Source organism: Adiantum capillus-veneris, chromosome 4 (genome assembly GCF_014529385.1).
Source record: "Adiantum capillus-veneris isolate H3 chromosome 4, ASM1452938v2, whole genome shotgun sequence".
Lineage (NCBI taxonomy): Eukaryota > Viridiplantae > Streptophyta > Polypodiopsida > Polypodiales > Pteridaceae > Adiantum > Adiantum capillus-veneris.
Window position 1 is genome coordinate 106,101,699 of NC_140934.1, and position 11,050 is coordinate 106,112,748.

Below are 11,050 nucleotides of genomic sequence, written 5' to 3' on the forward strand. Positions count from 1 at the left end.
GCTCTCCATCACCTCCAAAACGGAGAAGACCGTCGCATACTTCTCCACACCATACTTCAAAGAGGGATGACAAAAAGCAAGAGAAGAAAAAGGCGAGAAACAGGACACCCTCTTCTCCATCTTCTTCATCCTCTTCCTCTTATGAAAGTGATGGTGAAGACAATGAATATCAAGGCGAGAAAGAGGTCACCCTCTTCTCCATCTTCCTCAAATTCTTCATCTTTTGAAGAAAGTGATGGTGCAACCTTTGAACCATCAAAAAGAAGAGGCCATAGGAAATCCTATGCCGCATGGAAGAGGTCATCCAAGCTCAAGAAATTCAAAGAGGGAGGGAAGAGCATCTCTTTCCCTACCTATGATGGCACTTTTGGTGCTACGGACAAAGTCTTGGCCTTTATCCAACAATTCAATGCGGCGTTTGGAGATGAGGGCTTCATGGAGTCCTCTAAGCTACACCACGTAGCTATGCACTTTCAAAAGTCCGCCAGGCAATGGTGGTCTAGCCTACCCAATGGTGAAGCTCCACGAACATGGAAAGCTTTAAGAGCTTCCATTATGAAGCAGTTTTTGGCCACCGATGCCAAAGACAAAGTACTCACTGAATGGCGAAGCTTGAAGCTCTCTCCCTACAAATCCATTCACAAATATGTAGACAAATTTTGGGATTTTGTCTTCAAGAAGTTGGATTTTGGAGAGCAAAAGCATCAATTTTGTGCGGGCTTAAGAAGAAATGGCGGAGTATGTCACCTCCCAAAGGCCACGCACCATATCGGCAGTTATACACCATACTATGGTGGCCTCGCAAATCAATTTCCAAACGGGGGCTAAAAGAAATTCTATGCCCATGGAAAACAAGGGTTCCAATGAGCCTAAGGGGAAGGACAATGTCCAATAGTCTCCTAAGGGCAACTCCAACAAAGATAAAGAAAAGGGAGTTTATAAAGGCAAAAATAAAGTCTCTCCTAAAGAGCTTGAGCGTTATCGCAAGGATAACGGCTGCTTCAAGTAAGGCGAGAAAGGGCATGCGTACCATGCTTGTCCCCAAAAGAACACCCACCATGAACCTCCTAGATCTACCTTGGTCAAAATCCAAGAGGAGGAAATTCACCACAAGGGATCTCCTCTATGCCATGCTGGGGAAAAGGTAAGAGAACATGATGCTTTTATTCTCTTTGACCCTGGTTCTACTCACAATTTTATATCTATAGTGTTGGCCACCAAGCTAGGCATACGAGCCTACGAGATGGGAGATGTCCTACCCGCAGATGGTGCTTTCAAGGGGCAAGAAGCTTTAATCACTCACTTAATCGAGAAATTGAGGCTCCACGTCCAAAGCTATGTGGACAAAGACGACTTCTTTATCTCTCCTCTGAAGCATGAGGATGTAATCCTAGGGGCACCATGGTCTGATCGCATGGCTGCCAATGTTAAATTCCCTGAAACGAGAATCTCCTTTAAGTTCATGGAAAGAGATATGTATATAGATGCTAAGGAAATGGGTAACACTATACCAATACAAAAGCTTTCAACAAGTCAATAAAGAGCTCTATTTCTGTGTACATGATTTTTGTTAAAGATTCTCAAAATGAACCTAATGTTTTAGCAAAAGAAAATATACACAATCAAAACAAATTGGAGTTATCCAATTTTCTCAAGGGGTTTCAGGATGTCTTTATTCATGACATCCCTTGTGAGCTACCTCCTAAACGAGGTAATGATGACCATGCAATTGAACTTCTTCCAGGAAGTTCACCACCTAACAAACCTCCTTATAGAGTTTCTAAAGCTCAACAAGAGGAGATTATGCGGCAAGTGCATGAGTTAGTTGAGAAGGGTATGCAGAGCCTATCTCATCTCCATTTTGCTCTCTTGTGTTACTAGTGCAAAAGAAAGACGGCACATATCGTATGTGTGTTGACTATAGAGCACTAAATAGGATCACTATCAAGAATAGGTTTCCCATTCCACGGGTAGAAGACCTATTTGATAAGCTACAAGGATCCACCTACTTCAGTAGGATTGACCTAAAAAGTGGCTATCATCAAATAAAGATACTGGATCAAGACATTGTAAAGACCGCATTTCACACTACATTTCGTCTTTACAAATACATTGTCATGCCTTTTGGCATGACCAATGCACCAACCACATTCAACCGCTTGATGGAGAAGCTATTTACTGGAGTATTCTTTGATGATATCATCATCTACTCTAATTCATTAGACGAACACAAGCAACACCTCCAGGTAATATTTCAAGTTCTAAGAGAGAATAAACTTTATGTTAATCAAAAGAAAAGTGAATTTTTCTTATAAGAGATTCAATATTTAGGTCACATTATCTCTCAAGATGGCATCCAAATGGATCCATCAAAGCTAGAGGTAATAAAATGATGGCCTAAACCAAGGAATCTTCATGAATTAAGAAGATTTATAGGTATGTGCGCATACTATAGACGCTTCATAGAAAAGTTCTCTCTAATATCAGGACCATCTGCCAACTGATCACCAAAGTCTTAAGTACTTCATGACGCAGACCAAGATCTCCGAGAAACAAATGAGGTGGGTGAACTTTATTTCGCAATTTCATTTTCATATTGTTCACATTGCTGGCAAGCACAATTAAGTAGCCGATGCACTTTCAAGACGGGAGAGTGAATGCGGTTTCCATAGCAACTCACAATGATCTATCTTCTATGATAGATGCGTATGCTATTGATCCCGATTTTAGAGATGTGATTTCAGCCCTTGCACTAAGGAATAAAGAGGAACCATTTACTTTACAAGATGGTTATCTTCTCTATGGCAATAGACTATGCGTTACTAGCTCACTACGTGAGAAAGTAATGTATGAATCTCATGCTCCTGCTTATGCGGGGCATAGAGCGATTTAGTCTACCCTAAAGGGGATTGAAACATATTTCTATTGGCCTACCATGAAAGCGAACATACAAGAGTATGTTTCTAAATGTGTGGTATGCCAAAAGACGAAGTTTGATAGAGGGAAGCAATCTGGATTGCTTCAACCTTTTCCAATCCCTAATTCACCATGGGAGAGTATATCCATGGATTTTATCTTTGGATTGCCTAAGTCTATCCATGGGAATATAGGAATATGGACGATAGTAGACAGGTTCAATAAACAAGCTCATTTTATACTTGCCAAAAAGACTATCAAAGCCCATCAAATGGCAACCCTCTTCATTTCACAAATCTTCAAGTACCATGGCTTGCCAATGTCCATAGTGTCGGATAGAGATCCTAGAATGACCAATAATTTCTGGAACGGTCTCTTTGAGAATTTAGGAACAAGGCTAAATTTCTCTTTGGCCTATCATACGCAAACAGATGGCCAAAGTAAAATAGCTAACCTAACAATTCTGGATCTACTAAAAGCCTATGAAATGGAAGTAGATCAAAGATCCCAATGGAAGAAGTACTTACCCTTAGTGGAGTATGCCTACAATAACATTGTACATACTTCCATGGGAAAAGCACATTTTGAGGTAATAGAGGGAAGATCAAAAAGTCCCTTGCTACTTAAGGTACATGGGAAGATCTTTGTTGCACATAAGTATAACCGAGACCTACAAGAATCTTTTCAAAAGATTAAGGATGCTATCTCTATCTCATAGCAAAGGCAAAAGGCTACTGCTGACAAGCACAAAAGAGCCCAACCTTTAAAGAAAATGATTGGGTCTTACTCAAATTTCCCAAGGCTCGATTAAGGCATACGACGGGCAAGAATCCTACAGGACACCAAAAGTACTATGCTAAGTTAGCAAAAAGGTAATATTGTCCTTTACAGATTCTTAGGCCAATCAATGAGATGGCCTATCAACTCAAGTTGCCCAGTCATTGGCTCATACACAATGCTTTTCATGTGAGCCTATTAGAGCCTTACAAAGGAAAGCCACCTTAAGAACGAACTATTGAAGACCCACCGGAGATCTAGGACCAAGAAGAGGTGTTGTAGCCCGAGTCCATTCTCCGACATGAAGACAAGGTACTAAGAGGCGGTAAGACTATCCAACAATATCTAATTAAGTTTAAGAATTATCCTTTTGAATATGCTAGATGGATGCAAGCCATACAATTAAAGGATAACCTAAACCTTGTCAATGCTTACAATGCTTCCCTAGAGTAAGAAAATGTACAAATGTTAAAAATGAACAAAGTTTTTATCTTATAAGACTCTCTTTTTCTTTATTGTGCACAAAAATGAAATAGTATACATGCTTAGATCAAGTTTGCGGAGACTATGTCTCCTGAACACCAAGTAGAGCTTGTCACTCTACTATGGAAGACTGATAGGACTAATGTGCAGACATGCTTGTGGCCGCTTAGGCTCTCAAGCGTGAAATGGACTAGTCATCCATTCCGGAACGATGTCGTAGAGTAACATAGGGTTCCTTTACCCTCTAGGAAAAGGACTAATGCATATGCTTTATCCTCTCTACCCCATAGTCGAGGACGACTATGATTTCAAGAGATAGGTAATGTCATAATAATCAATATCTAATTCTCCTAAATGATTTTCTCATGTTAAACTAATCATTTAATATAGGGAAGTGCTAGGGGAGAAAAATCTTGAATATTGGTTAAGCTAGTGGACCGGCCACATTAGGGATCCAAAGGAGGGAAAATAGGGATCCAAAGGGGGGGGCATATGAAAAAGAAAAATGTGCAACAATGGGGTTAAAAGACCCTAAGATTCAGCCCATTAAGACTTCCAAAATGCTAAGGCTCCAAAATTCAGAGATTGTGTCCAAAGGTCCAAGCTTAGGAAATTTGGATGCTTTGTGTGTGTGTAGAAAAGTCTTCACAAGTCCCTACATAGGAGGGGGCGAGTCCAAGAAGTAGGGGATGAGAGAGAAACACCCACACACACTCACAAGCTTTATTTGTACACAAGGGGAAAGAGGGGCACATGTCAACTCCCTAGGCCAGATGCTCACAAGGTGTACTCAAATCCTATTGGATGGCCATGGAGGTGGACCAATGAGAATTAGGCTAGAGTAAATCTAGTTTAATTCATTTAAAAACACTTAATAAAAGAACCAATAGGAATTAAGCTCTCTAGAAGACTATTGGACAGTCTCCCAAGGGGACCAATGAGCATTCAACAGCCCAATGGCTTGCCTAATTCCTATTGGCCAGGAGGCAAAGGGGTCCAATGAGAGTTTAGTTGCATTTATTAATTACCTAAAGCTCTCACAAAAAGGGAAAGGGGAACACATGTCAGAAGGCTATCACTAATGCTGCTTAATTTCCATTGGCTAGGCCTGGGGAGGTCCAATAGGGTTGTGGCATGAGCAATTAGCAAGGGGGGTCGACCAAGAGAGAGAGGGGGCTGATTTTTGCAAGGCATTATCACACACACACACACACACACACACACACACACACACAATCTCATGTGTGAAGCAAAGAAGACTCTCTCTCCTTCTCAAGCTTTAATGGAAGGCTTACCATCTACTCCAAGCTTGTGAGAAGGGAGGCCTACATCAACAAATCTTGGCTTTGTGATGCAAATCCAACCAAGAACCAAGCTTCAATGCATGCTCATCTCCTCTACCATGCTAATTACTAAGCTAAGCTATGCTAATATGAGTGATTATGTGAGGAGATGTACATCTTTCTTGTAAATATACTCATTCTTCCTCTCAATCTACTCTCATACCCTACTAGCTCTCACCATCTTCGAAGGTGTGTGAGGTCTTGGGTCTGAGACCATGAGGGTGCTTGAAGTTTCCATCTTCATAGCACTAGCTAGTCTTGAAGGAACACAAAGAATTGTATTGTAAAATGTCTCTCTTGATGGGAGAAACCATAATACAAAGCCGTTTGGAGGGGGGACCGGCTCTATGCAAATCTGGTCCTCGATTGTTGTCAATTGCTAAATTTCTCTCTCTTTTGAAGGATTGTTCATGCTATCTAACTAGGTGTTATGCTTTTTGTTGCTCACTCCACCCAAGCACTCTTGTTATTCTCATTAGGAATCTATTCTAATGAAATGCTCACTATGTTCATGCTTTTTTCCTCTGCACACAAGTTACTAGACCATTAAATGTTACATAGTATAAAGGTAAGGATGAAGTTGTCTATAGCCTGATGCTCAGTGTTTTAAAAGAAGATGCCGAAAACTTGGTGAGTACAAAAGCTCAAACTTCTCAACTAGAGCTTGACATGGTAGAAGCAAATGAAATACCACCAACCATGGCGTATTGCTCATATTTTGGAAGAAAAGGTGGACATTTTTTTGAAGATTGTCGAACAAATTCAGAAATAGGGACACATCAAATGCCAAAGCAAATTGGAAATGAGAATCTCGATGTAAGTGCATCTAGCTTGTCACTTTTAATGCAATCAGATGATCCTGCATTACCGTTAGAAGCACTGCAAGTTCAAAATCAGCATAAAGATGCACATGCACCTGAAAAGCTTAAAATTTATTCTTTGAACAACAAACTCCTGTGTGAATTTGGTCAAGGTGTCCAGATATCACTGAATGTTGAAAAGAGTGTAAGGTTTGCAAAGGATTTTGCATTCACTACCACAAGTGTGCAATCATTCAGAATTCTAAGGGACACATCAAACAGAACGATATTAGCATTGTGTGGGATGCATGATTCATATGCACACTATGTGGACCAAAAAGGGAAACTGTACAAAAAGGATCAACCAGTGTTTGAATGGCCCACATCCCACCTCATAGAAGTGCGTCTAGTGATAGATCAAAAAGGATGGTTCATTTTTTAGGAAGAATCTTTTATAGCCCATCATCTCTAGAACTGAAGGATATTACTCGAGTGAACCCAAAAATTTGTTCAGAGACAAACTCTCCTCCTTGAAAATCAAATCTCGACGTTGTGACCAAACGAGCATATAATTTGACCAAAACAGTCATAGATATAGACGAGAGTCTAAGACTATGATGACTTGGGTCCTGAAACCACATAAGATCATATCACAGGAGACCCATGAGATAGACAATATCACGGCAAAGATAATGCTATTTATAGCTTGACTTGGGAAATGATTTGTCATGTTTCACGGAGATACATAAGAAACTATATAGAAGGTTTACAGATGCCAAACATCAACAATCCTATCCAAAGTGTGCCTTCACAATCCCAAAAGGTGAGACTAAACCAAAGCCAGACAGTTTTGAACTCTTAAATGGGGCAGGCTATAGTGATCACCCTAGGAAGGGGGGAGCTGCAAATTCAACAAGCTCAACTCTAGTAACAAGAAATGCTACACTAGTAAGAAGCCCTAGAACTTCTAGCCAGCAGACCCCGTCAAAGCAAAAGCCATTGAAAGATCATATGGTTGTTGGAAGTTTCCCATTGACCCAGATCCCATCAAAATCTGTAGAAAAATGAATGTATGAAGATCATGAGGAAAAAAGTTTCAGTTGATCTCCAGAAGTCAAAGCCAAAAGCCGACAAATCCCATAGTGTTCAAGAAAGTGCATGTGACCAAACTGACCCATGCATATCGAGATGCAAATGGAAATGATTATCAACAACTTCATGACCTTGTACAAGCCCCTCCAGACACCTCAACTGAAGTCAAAGACTATTTAAAGATGATGCAAAGCCTCACAAGAACAAGTGACCAATAGGTCAAAATCCATGAGAAAAGCTCAGAAGGCTACAAAAAGGTCACCACCAAAATCTCCTCCAAAGAGATAGATTCTACAAAAAAGTACAGTGGATCTTCTAAGATCAAAAGTTACTCAAATGTAGGCAGAAAATGCTCAATAGTTGTAAGAAAAAGGTGCAATATCATAGTCATACGAGTCAACATCAACGGAACCAGGTGATCAAGACAAAGCCAAAGTAGAAAAAGTTCAACCCACGGACACTGCCACAACAAAATCAATCAGTAGAGAAAGAAATCCTGAGAAGATCAAGTGCAACATCACCAATGAAAATAAAGAAAATCTGTCAAGTGAAGTAAAGATATATTTTCAGTTAGACAAGAACCTCACGTCTTTTCGCACTTGGAAAAAATGTGGCCAACCAGAGCTGGAAGATGCTCTTGAATTTTTGAGCATATCTGGAGACAAATGAGCAGAATGTTGGGGAATCGTCTCCACCGCCATTCAAATAGGTCCACATATCATCATAGCTCAATTATATGTGATCATAGTGAAAGATCTTACAGATAACATCATAGTGGGACTGCTAATGGCCCAGAAGATGTTAGAGATACGGAGTTCAAACATGACGGAGCCATCACACACAACAAAGAATGAAGACCAAGATTAGTCACTCATGGAAGACAACACAAAGTCCTCCAGTACATTTGAAATGGACAATGATATCAAAGCATATCTTATTGAAGATGATTCATCTCTATCTGAAATAACCTCAAAAGAGCTTAAAGAAAATCAGGCATCAAGAAGTGTAGATCAAACTGAGCAAAGAGCAACCACAAAAGCTATTGAGCAGAAAATGCCATCAAGACAAGAAGTAAAGAAGATTCAAATCGCAAATACCAAGGAAGCAATAAGAAGTCCAAAGATCTAGACATTGCCAGCTAAATTAGCTAATGAAAATCAGATTGGAAAACAGAGTCTCAAGCCATCGTCCATAGAGACGCATTTAGATCAAGATGAGACCGTGACAAAAGCAGAACAGAAATCTTCCATAGAACCTCCAATGAGAATAGCTATAGTTATCAGCAGTACAAAAGCAGCAAGTGCTAGATGTAATGCTCTATTGGATAAAGAAGAAAATTGCAATATGGTTGTAGATAGCATCCAAAGAATACTCAAGATCACTCCAGGAAAACAAAACAGTAAAGGAATGCTAGGTAAGGCTGTGAGCGAAGAAGAAATGGTTGCTACATTTAGCATCCAGAAGCATGAAGAGCAGGTAAAGTTTCAAGTAAAGTCTTCAAAACACATGCATGCAGATGTCATCCTTGGACATCAATGGTTAGACCAACACAAGGGCTACAAAGAAGATAGAATGCTAATACTCTCTTTTCCAAGAGGTGGCCAACAACATTTACAGGTACCATTAATGCTAAATTCAAAGTTGCAAAAGTCACAAGAATCAAAGACAAATCTTGCAGACAAAGGTAAAGCCAAAGTGGGCCTTCCACCAATTAACACAAAAGGTGTGACAATGTATACCTCTACATTAAAGAACCCTCATGGATCAGCTTCTTCAAGAAAGTCAGGCTTTCAAAACTTCAAGTCAATTGCTGACCCAATTGAAACCTCTAGGAAGACACCCAAAAAAACAAAGATAACCAAAGAACTCAAGAAAGCAAAAGATAGTCAAGCAAGTGTTTTTTTCTAGCAGTTTAGTGTTTGGATTAAAGACAAGAAATCAACACAGAAATACAAACACATGGGGTGTATAGCATCACAATGGAGCTTAAAAGAGCAAGAGTACTATAGAGGTAATAGACATATATGGATACCAAAACTGCAGGTAAGGGCATTTGAAGTAACATCAAGACCCTCCCAAGAAAGAAGGCTCACTAGGTATCAACCTCAACTATATCCATGATACCTAAGAAGCAAGTATGCAATAGAACGATATGAGATGCTAAAGTCTACAAAAACTCTCAAGAGGATACAAAACAAAGACGTATCTCAAAGAATCTTCCTCTTAGACAAGGATTCTACATAGGTTATACAAAGATTTGGTTACCAGTCAACCACAAGCCAACTATAACTACACTAGACTTGCATGAAGATCTCAATAACTCAACAAGACCTAGAGCGAAGCAAGGTCAACAAAGGAGATACAAAGGTCAACAAGAGATTTGGATTCCTAAGTCTTCCAATGCTCCTAGTCAAACGCCAAATGATGACAATGAACAAAGGTCTACAAAAACATCAAAGACTCCTATCAACAGGCCTAATTGGAGAATCAAACAGATAATGGAGTCTTGTGCACGTCTATCGCACGTGTCAATGCAAGGGACTTGCCGATACACTGTATGCAAGCCACAAATGGCTCCAAGCACACAACTAGACTAATCTAGCAAGCTCAAGAGAGCAAAGGTGTGTCACTCACCGCCCTATGCTCACCTTCGTGGAGAATTCTTTGCCGCGAAGAAGAAGGAGCCACCGCTATGCCACGCTCAACCGCTTTGCCGCCGCCGTGCCATCATCGCACTGCTCGATTGCACTCTCTCTCTCTCTCTCTCTCTCTCCCCCTCTCTCTCTCTCTCTCTCCCCCTCTCTCTCTCTCTCTCTCACGCACACACACACACACACACACACACAAGAAGATGCTGAAGAAGAAGATGGAGATGGAGCAAGAGCACTCTTCAATTGCACAAATGAGAGATTGAGAAATGTTTAGGTTTAGGTGAATTTTATATGAACTCGCCCCATTCACACTTGGGCACCCATACTTAGCCAACTAACCCTTGAATGTTTCTGTTAGAGCGCACCTCTCATCGGCGATCACTCTACCCTTTTTCTATTGGACCGACAAGCCCGGTACCTAACACTATCAAATAAATAATATGACGTCCATTGTAGGTGATATGAATGTGCGTGAGGGTTAACATGCCCCCCTTCCTGATGTAGATTCCGTCCTCGGAAGCTATTGAGTTTGAAGATCGTTCGTCGAGGTGGAAGAGCATTTGAGATGAATGTCCTTAGCCTTCTTCAGTCACTGCAAAATCAAACAACATTGGCACAGTAATTGCATTCTCATATACAATTAAAAAGCATATGCAGTTGTAGACAGAAAAATTAATTGGTAACAAAACTTCAAACCATTTGTCAGCAATAAACATTAAATTGTAATATAATCAAATGCATAAACAATTGTAAAGGTAAAAAACTAACCAAGTTCAGGGTCGCTAATATAATGGTGTCAGGAGTTTTTTGGAGCAAGTGATTGCGCATATGTATATACACATGCATGGTGCATCACATAGAGGATTGTCCATTTTCCAGAGCCAGGTGGTTACGTGGGCCCCACATGTGTACAGGTAGGACAGCGTGTACATAGTGCATCGATTTTCACTATCACCAGTACCAGTGTGTTTTTTCTATAATAATGAGG